This window comes from Mauremys reevesii, linkage group 1 (genome assembly GCF_016161935.1).
Source record: "Mauremys reevesii isolate NIE-2019 linkage group 1, ASM1616193v1, whole genome shotgun sequence".
In the NCBI taxonomy this organism is placed as follows: domain Eukaryota; kingdom Metazoa; phylum Chordata; order Testudines; family Geoemydidae; genus Mauremys; species Mauremys reevesii.
Genome location: NC_052623.1, coordinates 154,136,686 through 154,150,890, shown reverse-complemented (window position 1 = coordinate 154,150,890; position 14,205 = coordinate 154,136,686). Strand labels below are relative to the sequence as shown.

General features: G+C 45.0%; 1 protein-coding gene across 15 annotated transcripts in view; it reads right to left on the bottom strand.

Annotated features, from left to right (window-relative positions):
* Positions 1 to 14,205, bottom strand: part of SYTL5 (synaptotagmin like 5) — a 186,418-nt gene that overhangs the window by 137,962 nt on the left and 34,251 nt on the right. Inside the window, exons 1-2 of one of the 15 annotated variants that reach the window (XM_039546553.1) lie at positions 8,533 to 8,928; positions 4,961 to 5,018 (exon numbers count right to left, since the gene is read on the bottom strand). The exons of 6 other annotated variants lie outside the window; for them this stretch is intronic. The gene's annotated coding sequence lies outside the window, so the exon portion shown is untranslated. Of the gene's footprint in view, positions 1 to 1,117; positions 1,196 to 2,507; positions 2,625 to 4,397; positions 4,453 to 4,960; positions 5,019 to 8,532; positions 8,929 to 9,057; positions 9,129 to 14,205 lie in introns of those variants that run through there. 8 more of the 15 variants (XM_039546529.1, XM_039546528.1, XM_039546538.1 and 5 more) reach the window with 8 other exon arrangements.

Genomic DNA, 14,205 nt, shown 5'->3' with positions numbered 1-14,205 from the left:
GCCCCAGGGGACGTCTTTCCATTTACTTCAATGGAGCATTGGTTATTAATCAGCCCATCACATAATGCAATTTGTCCTCAAAGTATAGCCCCACCTCATAGCTTTCACCACAGCCTTTTAATAACTCCTCATATGCAAACTAATTATATCACCTCTGGGGTGGTGAGCGGATCTGAAACCAAGATCTAGAGCAACATGTCTCCTTAAAGGAATAGTTGAAAACATTAAGTGTCATCCCTTTCTGTCTACAGCCACAGATACCTGAACACAGAATTTTCACAGGGAACATAAAGATTCTAGAGATATATTTAAGTGGAGATAAAGAGTCATTCCCCTAGTCCTCCCCCAAAAACATGGTGCTCTCTTAGTCATGCTCCTGTTAGCACATGTTCTGGGAGTGGTATAGACTGTGAAGGACCTTTCATCTTTCTTCTAAAATCTACAGTTGTCAGCAATACAAAAGGTAACACTATCTAGGAAAAGATAAGAGAGAAATTACAGCTGAAGTGAAAGGCCCAGATTGGTATCACAGAGGCAAATTATGGAAAAGTGACAGGGCACTGGACTAAGAAGTCAGCTACCTGACTGTGCTCTCTTCTGGATCGGAGACTCAGCCTCAGCACCTCACACATGGGAGACTGAACAGAATCCAGACCCGCCCCAGCCCCCTCTGTCTCAGGAGATGGCCCAATGGTACAAACTTGGACAGGAGAGGCTTGCCACAAAACAGACCAGGCCAATTCCCTTTTGCACCCAGATGGGAACTTATTTGAAATAGTTTTACATCTGCATTGAAAATTTTTATGAACATCTGTAATACACTGTTTTTGCTCATGAGGTTTGTTTCAGTTTGAATGCACTTGTGAATAATGCTATATCAAATATTTTCCAAAATACAGAAATCCTAGCTGTTTTTGAAGATATGTATATGTTGCTATTCATTTTGACAATTTCTTCACATCTGGGCTTTAGACTGAAGTTAAAACTACGAACACTTATCAATTTTTTAAAAACCAATAAATACACACATTATGTGCCTCAGGGTGGTAACCCACAGATACTGAAATAACTCTACAAGTTACAAAGCAAACAGATAACCAATAAAAGACTATCTGACCTTGCAGAACAGGCAACTCACACAGTCATTTGCAAACCCTGTGGCAAAGACAGAGAGAGACGGAGATGGGGAAGTCAACTGGAAAAGAAACACAAAGAGGGAGAAATGTTAGGGCCCTGGAAGTAGCCCTGGAAGATGGCTCTTTTTTAGCTTCTAAGAACATATTCCACCAATGACTTCTAAATGCTTCTCATTAATCTACAACTTAACCACCTTGCTGGGACTCAAACCATTCTCTCTCCTTCCAGGTGGGCCTTCCTCTCACTTCAGCCATACCTGATCTATTTTGCCACTCTTTGCCTTTCTGGCTTTGGGAAAGGTCATAAATTTCCCCCTCCTTCACACTATGCTACAAGTTCCATTTGCTAAGGAAAGGCAATAAGCTTAGGAGATAGACAAAACAAGGTGTTCAGTCACTACGTAATCTTGTGCTGCAGTTTTCCTTAAAGCTTTCACTGCAGTGAAATTTTTTTTCAAAGCTGTATAAACAGCATGTCTCACCAGTGAATGCCAGAAAAAACATTACTTAGTGGGTGGAAAATCTGCCTCTCCATTGTTAAAGTGAACTGGAAGAGAGGAGTAACCACCACCTAGTGAGAACATGTCTACATATTAGGCTGCACATCAGGACAGGTTTTTCCACCTCACCTGCTATCACTCTTGGGCATTGTTTGGATAGAAAAAACTGTAGGCACAGCATCCGCTGTCACTAATCAGGTCCACCTCCTCTGTGATCCTACCAGAGGACATTTTCTCTCCTCTTCTCTACCACTGCACTGGCTGGTCAAGCAAGAATGTTAATTCTCATTTTCAGCATATTTCTCTCAACTTCTTGAATCAGATTTCCCTTTGTATCAGATAGCTGCATTTAGAGTTTTCAAACGCATTCTAATTTAAAGGTTTAGCTACCACTTCATTCCCCCCATCCCTTAAGATTCCCAGGATCTGAAAAGGTTATTGGAAAAGAGAACAACTGCCTCCCTTGGTCTATATGCCTTTCTCAAAAGTTGCTGCTCAGTGCTACTCTCCTTTCCACTCCCTCTTTCATTTATTCTCCCTGACAGACCAATCCTTTAAATTGCTTGGTTCCACAGAATGCACCAACCTACGCAAGAATATGACTCACTGATGATCCTTAAAACATAAAAGCCATATCGTACACACCAGGCTACAGCTAGAACTGGTATAAACAAGTGAAACTCCACTGGAGTTACAGCAGATCACACAAGCTCAGACTTCGGCTAAAGATCACCAGCTAATAAAATAACTTCTTCCATCTCAGTCATGACACTGCTTTGCTTCCATTACCCACTTAGCTACAGTTCTCCAGTTCCACACATGGTTCCCTATCTTCAGAAGATGAAATTAAAACAAGAATGGAAATAGTTACTACTTCAGCTGGAAAACATAATGCATGCTTCTAGTTTTCTGCTTTCCACCTCTTCTCTGTTCCACCTGCAACCATCTCTTCTCCAAAAACATAAAAATGCTCCACCTTCTTTTTTCTGTTTATGAAGTTAGTGATATATGAGATTCTGCAGAAGTGACAAGCACTTTATAATTAAGAACATGCTTAGGTATTTGCAAGATTGAAGATCAAGTAAATCCAATTATATCTAATTAGAGCTCAAGCCTTAAATACTCACAAATGAGTTACTTTACTCAGAAACATAGCCTAACTGAACCCAACATCTTGAACTCAATAGAACTACTCACAAGTTACTCATGTGTATCTTGTTTGCAGGATCAGACCTTAAAAAATTAAATAAGATCACTTTTAACTGGCTACATTCTTCTTTCCACTCTAATAATGCATCATCAGCCAAAAAATAAAAAATAGAAGAAACTTTTGTAGTAAGCTTTATCATCAAGAACAAGACTGGTGAGAAATAATCCCCCTCAAAGAGCTGCGTATTTGAAAACTGATAATTGATTTAGAAAGCAAACAACAAAGTAAATGTGTTGAAATCCTTAAAAACTAAAGTACATCAATAAATGAACAAGACACATATTAAAAATGCAGAAAGCTCTCCCTCAATTTTTGTAACCAGATTCATAAAAAGTTATTTTTTTAAATTATTTGAGCAATATGCATATAAATACTAATATATTGTGTATAATATTATGTGGATATGAGGACTGCGGTGGATGTGATATATCTTAACTTTAGAAAAGCTTTTGATATAGTCTCCCACAATATTCTTGCCAGCAAGTTAAAGAAGTATGGGTTGGATAAATGGACTATAAGGTGGATAGAAAACTGGCTAGATTGTCAGGCTCAAGGGGTAGTGATCAACAGCTCGATGTCTAGTTGGCAGCCAGTTTCAAGTGGAGTGCCCCAGGGGTTGGTCCTGGGGCCAGTTTTGTTCAACGTCTTTATTAATGATCTGGATGATGGGATGAATTGCACCCTCAGCAAGTTTGCAGATGACACTACACTGGGGAGAGTGGTAGATATGCTGGAGGGTAAGGATAGGGTCCAGAGTGACCTAGACAAATTGGAGGATTGGGCCAAAAGAAATCTGATGAGGTTCAACAAGGACAAGTGCTCAGTCCTGCACTTAAGAAGGAAGAATCCTATGTACTGCGGCAGACTGGGGACCGATTGGCTAGAGCAGCAGTTCTGCAGAAAAGGACCTGGGGATTACAGCAGATGAGAAGCAGGATATGAGTCAGCAGTGTGCCTTCATTGCCAAGAAGGCCAATGGCATATTGGACTGTATTAGTAGCAGCATTGCCAGTAGATCAATGGAAGTGATTATTCCCCTCTATTCGGTACTGGTGAGGCCACACCTGGAGTATTGCATCCAGTTTTGGTCCCCGCACTACAGAAAGGATGTGGACAAATTGGAGAGAGTTCAACAGAGGGCAACGAAAATGATAAGGGGGCTGGGGCACATGATTTATGAGGAGAGGCTGAGGGAACTGGGATTATTTAGTCTGCAGAAGAGTGAGGGGGGATTTAATAGCAGCCTTCAACTACCGGAAGGGGGGTTCCAAAGAGGATGGAGCTTGGCTGTTTTCAGTGGTGGCAGATGACAGAACAAGGAGTAATGGTCTCAAGTTGCAGTGGGAGCGGTCTAGGTTGGATATTAGGAAACACTAGGTAGGTGGTGGAATCTCCTTCCTTAGAGGTTTTTAAGGCCCGGTTTGACAAAGCCCTGGCTGGGATGAATCAGCTGGTGTCGGTCCTGCTTTGAGCAGGGGGTTGGACTAGAAGGCCTCCTGAGGTCCCTTCCAAACCTAATCTTCTATGATTCTACAACAGCTACACACACACTTGCCACAATCCTGAAATCAGATCCTTGCACATGGACTCTTGCACTCCAAACAGCTCCACTGCAGTCAGTTGTGCGCCCTGCAGGAACAAACATCTGCCCACTTAGGTTGAATTGCAATTAGGGGTCATATACGCTCAAACATAAAAAGCTAGAAACTAACGAGCAAAACTTTGAAAGAGTTAGTCCAAATCAAGCTACTTTTTTGGGAGGGATGGGGGGGCAATCTTGAGGCACCATTGCCCCAAGTCCTTTTCTGAGTCAGTGCTTCCTAGGATACAGTTCCCCGTCACATGAGCATGGTTGCATTCTTTGTTCCTAGATATAGGACTTAACATTTGGCTGTCCTGAAATGTGTATTGTTTGCTTACACACAGTTTACCAAGCAAGCCAGATCCCGCTGTATCAATGACCTGCCCTGTTCATTATTTACCACTCCTCCAATGTGTGTGTCATCTACAAACTTCATCAATAACCGTTTTGTTTTTCTTCCAAGTCATTGATAAAAATGTTAAAAAGCATAGAGCCAATCACAAATCCCTGTGGGAGCCCACTGGAAACATACCCATGATAAACAATGGCAATTAGTTCTTTCTCTCCCTCCTCTCCCATTTTGTAGAACACTGTAAAAGATAAATAGCATCAATAAAAATAGGATGGTTACAGCCAACCTCTTCCAATTTACAGAGCATTTTTATATTAGGGGGGAAAAGAGGTTGGCCCATAGGTCTGTATTACTAGGAATTCTCTCATCCCCTTATGCCCCTACTCTACTTGTGCTACGTTGATGTCATCTTCATCATCTGGACCCATGGGAAGAAGGCCCTTGAGGAATTCCACCAAGATTTCAACAATTTCCACCCTACCATCAACCTCAGCCTGGACTAGTCCACACAAGAGGCCCATTTCCTAGACACTACAGTGCTAATAAGCGATGATCGCATAAACACCACCCTATACCGAAAACCTACTGACCGCTATACTTAGATTTTTTTCCCCAACGGGAACAATAATTTGATCCACAATAAATTCTTTGGCCTTTTACCAACTGAAAGGGTAATGGGTATGTTTAAATTCTCCACAGTAGTGACCCAAACTTGCAATGTTCCAGAGACGTGGATCTCCAATTTACTAGAGATTGATGGCAGCCCTGTCGGTCCCAGGATAGGAGAGAAACACCTCTCTAATTTACCAGACAAGCAGACCTCAGCAATCATTTCAAGGGACAGCTTATCATCCACATGTGCCAATATCACCCTGACAGGTTTCTGAGTGGTAGCTGTGTTAGTCTGTATCAGCAAAAATAACGAGGAATCCTTGTGGCGCCTTACAGACTAACAAATTTATTTGGGCATAAGCTTTTGTGGGCTAGAACCCACTTCATCGGATGCATGAAGTGAAAGATACAGGCACAGGTATAAATATATGAAAGTATGGGGGTTGCTTTACCAAGTGTGAGGTCAGACTAACGAGATAAATCAATTAATACCCCCCACAAACATGATACAGTTCTGCGGTGACCTAGAATCCTACTTTTGACGTCTCCAACTCAAGGAATATTGCCAACATACCACTGAACAGCACACTAACACACAGGAAGCTTCCTACCAACACTACAAAAAGAAGGATTCTGCGTGGACACTTCCTGAAGGTCGAAACAACAGGCTGGACTTCTACATAGAGTGCTTCTGTCAACATGCACAAGATGATATTCTGGAAAAGCAACATCACTTGCCCCATAACCTCAGCCATGCAGAACATAACTCCATCCACAGCCTCAGAAACAACTCTGACAACATAAAAAGAGGTACATGATAAAGGAGGTACTGTAGTCATCATGAAAAGGTCGGAATATGAACAAGAGGCTTCTAGACAACTCTCTGAAACCACATTCTACAGGCCATTACCCTCTGACCCCACTGAGGATTACCAAAAGAAACTACAATATCTGCTCAAGAAACTCCCTAAAGAAGCACAGAAACAAATCCACACTGACACACCCCTAGAGCCCCAACCAGAGGTATTCTACATTCTACCCAAAATCCATAAACCTGGGAATAACGGATGCCCCATCATCTCAGGCATTGGCACCCTGACAGTAGGATTATCTGGCTATGTAGACTCTCTCCTCAGGCCCTATGCTACCAGCACTCCCAGGTATCTTTGAGACACCACTGACTTCCTGAGGAAACTACAGTCCTTTGGTGATCTTCCAGAAAACACCACCCTGGCCACTATGGATGTCGAAGCTCTCTACACCAATATTCTACACAAAGATGGACTACAAGCCATCAAGAATAGCATCCCCAATACCATCATGGCAAACCTGGTGGCTGAACTTTGTGACTTTGTCCTCAACCACAACTCCTTTCAGATTTGGGAACAATTTATACCTTCGAGTCAGCGGGACTACTATGGGTACCCACATGGCCCCACAGTATGCCGACATTTTTATGGCGGACTTATAACAACGCTTCCTTAGCTCTCGTCCCCTTATGACCCTACTCTACTTGCACTACGTTGATAACATCTTCATCATCTGGACCCATGGGAAGGAGGCCCTTGAGGAATTTCACCAAGATTTCAATGATTTCCACCCTACCATCAACCTCAACCTGGACCAGTCCACAAAAGAGGCCCACTTCCTAGACACTACAGTGCTAATAAGCGATGGTTGCATAAACACCACCCTACACCGGAAACCTACTGACCGCTATACTTACCTACACACCTCCAGCTTTCATCCAGACCACATCACACGATCCATTGTCTACAGCCAAGCTCTAAGATACAACTGCATTTGCTCCGATCCTTCAGACAGAGACAAACACCTACAGAATCTCTATCAAGCGTTCTTAAAGCTGCAATACCTACCTGGTGAAGTGAAGAAACAGATTGACAGAGCCAGAAGGATACCAAGAAGTCACCTACTACAAGACAGGCCCAACAAAGAAAGTAACAGAATGCCACTAGCGGTCACCTACAGCCCCCAATCTAAACCTCTCCAGTGCATCATCAAGGACTGGCAACCTATCCTGAAGGAAGATCCCTCACTCTCACAGACCTTGGGAGACAGGCCAGTCCTTGCCTACAGACAGCCCCGCAACCTGAAGCAAATACTCACCAGCAACTACACACCACACAACAAAAACAAAAACACAGCTACAAACCCAGGCGCCAATTATGTCCACGTATCTATTCAAGGGACACCATCATAGGACCTACCCACATCAGCAACACCATCTGGGGCTCATTCACCTGCACATCTACCAATGTGCTATATGCCATCATGTGCCAGCAATGCCCCTCTGCCATGTACATTGGCCAAACCGGACAGTCGCTACGCAAAAGAATAAATGGACACAAATCTGACATCAGGAATCATAACATTAAAAAACCAGTAGGAGAACGCTTCAGTCTCTCTAGTCACTCAATAACAGACCTAAAACTGGCAATTCTTCAATAAAAAATCTTCAAAAAACAGACTCCAATGTGAAGCTGTAGAACTGGAATTAATTTGCAAACTGGATACCATCAGATTAGGCCTGAATAAAGGCTAGAAGTGGCTGGGTCATTACAAAATCTAAACCTAATATCCCCAATACTAATTTCTCCCTACTGTTACTCACACCTTCTTGTCAACTGTCTGTAATGGGCCACTCTTTTACCATTTCAAAAGTTATTTTTCCTCCCTTGGTATCCTGCTGTTAATTGATTTATCTGGTTAGACTGACCTCACATTTGATAAAAGGCTGGGGATTGCTTTATGTATTTATACCTGCTCCTGTATTTTTCACTTCATGCATCCCATGAAGTGGGTTCTAGCCTAGGAAAGCTTATGGCCAAATAAATGTGTTAGTCTTTAAGGTGCCACAAGGACTCCTTCTTGGTTTTGCTAAAATCACCCTGATTAGCTCTCACTAAACAGAAAGAGAAAAGACAGAACAGCCTTTTCCTCGGTTACTCCTGTATCTTTAAGTCAAGGTAGATCTCAGCGAGGACCTCGCTTTGCCATCGGTATTACCTTTCCCCCGCTTCAATATCTGATTTCTACTCTTCGTGTTCCTTCCCCAGCCGCCCAGAAAGCGACGGTCCCGTCGCATCCGCCCCGGAACTACCATTAAGAAATGCACTTACCGGGAATCATCTCGGCCAAGAGGCTTGTTCTGGCAGCAGCCCCCTTTACTGCCGAGGCAACTAAGAGCGGCTGGTGGCAACTCGGTTAATTCAGCTGAGCTGGGAAGCAGAGCGCTCGCTCCAGCCCTCGCCGCCTAACACCACACACACACACGGGCGGGGCTAGGGGTGCCACAGCGAGCCCGGGCACCGGCCCCAGCGGCAGCCGCTCCTCACGCGGCCGGGGCAGTGGGAGCAGCCCCGCTCGGTGGCGGTGGCGCTAGGGAGGCTGGCTCGGTGCAGATCTCCGCGGTGGGGGGGAAATCTCCCCGGGGCTGCCCGCGGTGGAAACGCACAGGCAGCTCGCTGGGCACCTGCCCCCGGGGAGCTCCCTCTGCAGGCGGCGGGAGGGCGAGCCCGGAGCCCAGAGATGGCGGAGGGAATGGCCGGGGGTCAAGCCCCCTTTCCCGGAGCGTGATGCGCGCAAGCGGCCGCTCCTGGGTCACCAACTTGCTACCACGAAAGTCTCTGCCCCTCCCGCCCTACCTTCGTCCCTTCCCGCCGCCTCTGGGCACGTCCCGAGCTGCTGTGCACCTGCGGCGGGAGCATCGCTGGCGGAGCGCAGCTGGGGCCTGGGCTGGAGACCAGCCCTCACCGGCAACCAATGGCAGCAGCTCGGCGCTGCCCGCCCCGCCGGAGCCCCCCGGCTCCCCTCGCCTGCATCCACCGAGGAGCTGCGGCTGCCGCCAGCCCAGAGCGTCTCCCCGCTGCCAGGGCACCCGCTGGAGCAGCACAACGGTGTCAAGGGGCGGGAGGCAGGAGAGCCCGGGAGCAGCGGCTGGGGAAGGGGCGACGCAGGAGCGCACCCGGGACTGACGGGAGGCGGCCGGCGCAGAGAGAGTTCGCGCCGCGGGGGTCCCTGTGGGGCCGGGCTACGCGGGCGCTTCTCCCCGAGAGCGAAAGGTTCCCGAGTGCCTCCCCCTGCTCCAGCAGGACAGGCAGCTTCCAGCCATTAGCGGGGCTAGTATGCGACTCGCAATAGCTAAACAAAAGGGGAACCAGGTTTCCATCTGCAACAGCACCCCCTGAACTGCCCTGCAGCCTGGGTGTGCAGTGTGAGTTCAGCAGAGGAGAGGTGCTGGTCTCAGCTGATGCCCGGGGCAGGGAGTCAGTATTTTGTTTACAAACAGAGGCAGGATGATTTTAAGATAAGAAAGGGCTGGTATTTAAATTAAGGGTCTGGAAGACGTTAGATGAACCTGTAAAACGGGGAGAAGGAGGATGTTTAAGAGAGAACACAGGGGACTCAAAAGAAATACAGCCAAGTCCTCTGAGACAAAGTCATATCAGAAAAAAGGGGGATCTGAAGGGGAAGGGGTGAAAAGAAGGGAAGGGATAGCAATGGTACAGAGAAGTTCCTCCTCTACTCCTGGTACCTATGTGGCCCCATCACCGTAGTCTCTGAGTACCTCACAATGTCTAACCTATTTCTCCTCACAACCCCTCTGTAAGGTAGAGCAGTGCTGTTATCCCCATTGTACAGATGGGGCACTGAGGAACACGCAGATTAAAGGCCAGATTTTCAAAGGTATTTAGGCACCTGGGATTTTCAAAAGCTCCCAGAAGTTAGGTTCTTTGTGAATCCCACTAGCCGCCTTGCTGCATCTTTGGGTGCCTAAAACCTTTGAAATTCTGTCCTAAGGTACGGGCCTGAAGTCATACAGGAAGTCCATGGGGGGAGTAGAACCCAGGTCTCACACCCTATTCACTGGACCAGCCTCTCTCTGTCTGCTGCATGCTGCAAAAAAGGACTCCGATAGATGGGAATGAAACCAAGGTGGCCAGCTCTCTGAGACTCCAGCAAACATTCCTAGGCGATTGGGAAGGATGTCATAGTTGACAGCATGAAAAGCAGTACAGAGGTCAGGAAGGACGAAGAGTGATAATGAGAGTCAGATGAGAGGCGATCACTTAGTTGCTGTGAAATGTTATATTTTAATTGAAAACCATTTTGTTTTGTCATTTTTTGTTCTGAGTTTGAGGAAAGGAAGGAATGAGAAAGTGTCATATAAGTATCAGATGTGTTTATGCCTCAAATTATTAGGCTTTCAGCTCCAGGACTGGAGCACCCACAGGAAAAAAAAAACCTAGCAGGTACTTAGCACCCATCTACAGCCAAGCTCACCCCCTCTCCCAGTGTCTCCTGCCTGGTGGCTAATCAATTCCTCCCCCTTCTTTCCACAGCTTTCTGCACACCACAGAATAGCTGTTCTGTGGTATGCAGCAGGCACTGGGATGGAGGGAGGGAGGGAGGCAGGCAGAGGACCGGGGAAGGGGCAGGAAGAGGCAGAAAAAGCAGAGGCAGGAAGAAGTGGGGCAGGGGTGGAGCCTTGGGGGAAGGGCTGGGGAGGTGTTGAGCAAAGTTGGCACCTATGTTCAGGCCAATTCCAGAACAAAGAACTGAAATTGCAACCATAGAGTCCATAAAGTTGATGATTATTGTCATGATTTGTATTATTCATGATATTGTATTATTGTAGCTCTAGCCCCTGTTTGCCAGATCTGGGAATGGGCAACAGGGGCTGGATCACTTGATGATTACCTGTTCTGTTCATTCCCTTTGAAGCACTGGGCATTGGCCACTGTCGGAGGACAGGACACTTGGCTGGATGGACCATTGCTCTGACCCCGTATGGCCATTCTTATGTTCTTATTCACTGACATCATGTTTGTGCTCAGCACTGTTCAGAATGTGCCAGAAGATATAGTCCCTGAGCTAATGCTTACAAAATGTGTAGCCCTGGATAAGATGGCTCAAGATATTTAAGTATGAAGTGTATGATTATTGAACACATGTTAATATCTATGAGTGGAGGTGCTGACAGCAATAGAAGTTTTACCTGATTAAGCACTGGAAGACTTGACCCAACTTTTTTTCCAAGAGAAAGAGCTGCCCAGAGCTCTGTGCCTGTTTATTTTCCTTTCCTGCGTGCAGTGTCCTGATACACCTCAGAAGACTCAATTTTTTCTCAGCTTTAAAATGTGGAATTTTATTGGTGTTTGGTTTTAAATAGTCTCCTGTGAGAACTGCAACTCAATCACTCTAATGTTTTTCTTAAAAGCCTTCTGGAAAGAAACTAGTCTTAAACAGAAGGAAAGCAGAGTTGCCAACTCATGACTCATGATAATTATTTCTTTTCATAAAGCTCCAGCTCCTGGAGTCAAGTGGATATATGATGATTTCAGCTTTCATTCTCAAAGAAAGAGTGTCTAACTGTGGAGAAAGCTTCAAAATGTAATTCAAGTGCACCCTAAAGGCTCAAAAAGCAGGTGGCAAATAAAAAGAACACCAAATCTATTACTTTTATGTAATCTCATTATTTTTAAGCCAAGCTCATGATTTTTGAGCATTTGGGGTTGGCAATACCGTGAAATTAACTTGAAAGTATCAGTTTCACTCGTGTTTAAAGTCAGTTTCTAATCTATTATTTGTAGTATGGTAACACCCCTAGAGTCCCAGGCAGGTGCAGTATAAACTCATGAGACCTTGCCCTAGTAAGATGTTTCAAAAAGTTAAATGATCTATTCTAAACTTGATGAACTGCAAAAATAAAGTAGCCTAAATGATGGAAAGTAATCTAGATTTTTCTACAATTATTTCAGTCATTGTTTTAAGTTGCCTAAGCAGCCTCTGGAATCAATGGTTAAAGTTGTCCCCCTTACCAAAATCTGAAAAGGCACCTCTGCTAATGCTCATTTAAAAATGGCACAACAAATCTGACAACAGAAGAGTTGAAGAGCCCTGTCCCTCTTTCCTAAGCCACCCTTTGTGCCTCTTACTTTTCTTGTGTTCTCTTTTACCCAGCCACCCTTTTCCTTGTTTATTTTAATATACATGACATGAATAGTGTGCAGTTCAAGAGCTCAAGCATGAGGACTAGAAGTGAGCCCCATCCACAAAGTTCAGCTCCAAATTTCCCCCAAGTCTGGAAGGGTAGGGACACTGGAACATGATTGAGGTCTATACAAGAGGGGATATGATAGAGGTCTATAAAATCTTGACTGGTGTGGAGAAAGTGAATAAGCAAGTGTTATTTATTCCTTCTCATAACACAAGAAACAGGGGGGTCACCTAATGAAATTAAACAGGCAGCAAGTTTAAAACAAACAAAAGGAAGTATTTCTTCACACAACACAGTGTGTGTGTGTGTGTATATAAGATCAAAAAAATTGCTGCTGCTTCTTTGAAACAACACTAAAAAAACCTCAAGAGGTGTGTCATTTTACATTAGTAAGCATCTTGATCTCCCAAAGACCATAATTAGCTACTGTCACCGGGCAGCTGAGGCAATGGCAGAATCAACAGCCTCATAATTTGGGGCACAGTTTCCATCAGCCAGTGCCACAAAGGATGGCAGAGTTCCAGAGAAAGAGTTAGCAGATGCACCATTCTTTCCCTGTTGCTGGAGAACTGTGTCCCTACCTGTCTCTTCCTGTACATTCTGGAATTCTGTAATATTTTGGCATCATGAATCTTGCCAGGCTTACATCCATTAAGGGTCTTCTGTGATCCACCACAGCCCATATGACTTACGGTGGTAGAACTCCATGACCTATTGAGAAGGGGCAAAGAATTGAGATGCAAGTTCCATCAATAGCCCCAGCACAGCTTAGGAAACCTCAAGATTATTCCAAGCCTTCCATTATTTCAGAGACATTAGTAACCTTGATTCCATAGGTCAGCAGCACCTGCTTCATTGTGGTGCACTGCTCCAGCAGAGCATCTCCTGCTGTTGCGATCTTTCCCACAGCAGAGAGCTCTGTGAGAGTAACAGTCTGCATTCATGACCACTTTCCAGAGTGTGAGGGCAATGCTCTTGTTCATAGCAGATTTTTTCAGGGTTGTTTTCCACTGAAAGGCAGCTGCCAGCTCTACGCACCAGAAATCAAATATAGATTTGGGCATCTACAACTGTAGCCACTGTCAGTCCAGACAGCCACAACGTTAGCCTACTAACAGTTGAAATATGGCCTGGTCCACAGTCCACCCTTCTCATGGTTCCATTCAGTAACATACATGGACACAAACCTCTACACCTGTCTTTGCTTTCTTTTTAGTTAACACCTCAAAGTGCTCTGGGTGCTCTTTTTTCTCCTTGTCCTGTCCTGCTTTCAGGATATCCAGCACTAAGCTTCAGAAAGCCAGAGGATACAGCAACGTGCAATGCCAGAAAGGGTCTCAATGAAACAAAATGAGCAGGGTGTCCCTAGGCTGAGGATATGGGTTTTGTGTAAGAAATCCTTGGCAAAAAGGTGGCATAGCTGGAAAATACCCATAGTCATAGAATCATAGAATTCAAGATCAGAAGGGACCATTATGATCATCTAGTCTGACCTCCTGCAAGATGCAGGCAAAGTCATGGAGGGTTCCAGAGTCGCACTCCTCTGATGGTTAGAAACCTTTGTCTAATTTCAAGCCCTAATTTCCTGACTGACAATTTTATATCGTTTGTCCTCGTGTCACACATTAGCACTGAGCTGAAATAATTCTCTCCTTCCCTGGTATTTATCCCTGATATATATATTTAAAGTGCAATCATATCCTCTTATCCTCAAGTCTCCTTTCATATGACAGGCTTTCCATTCCTCGGATCATTTAGTATAGAATCATAGAATTCAAGATCAGAAGGGACC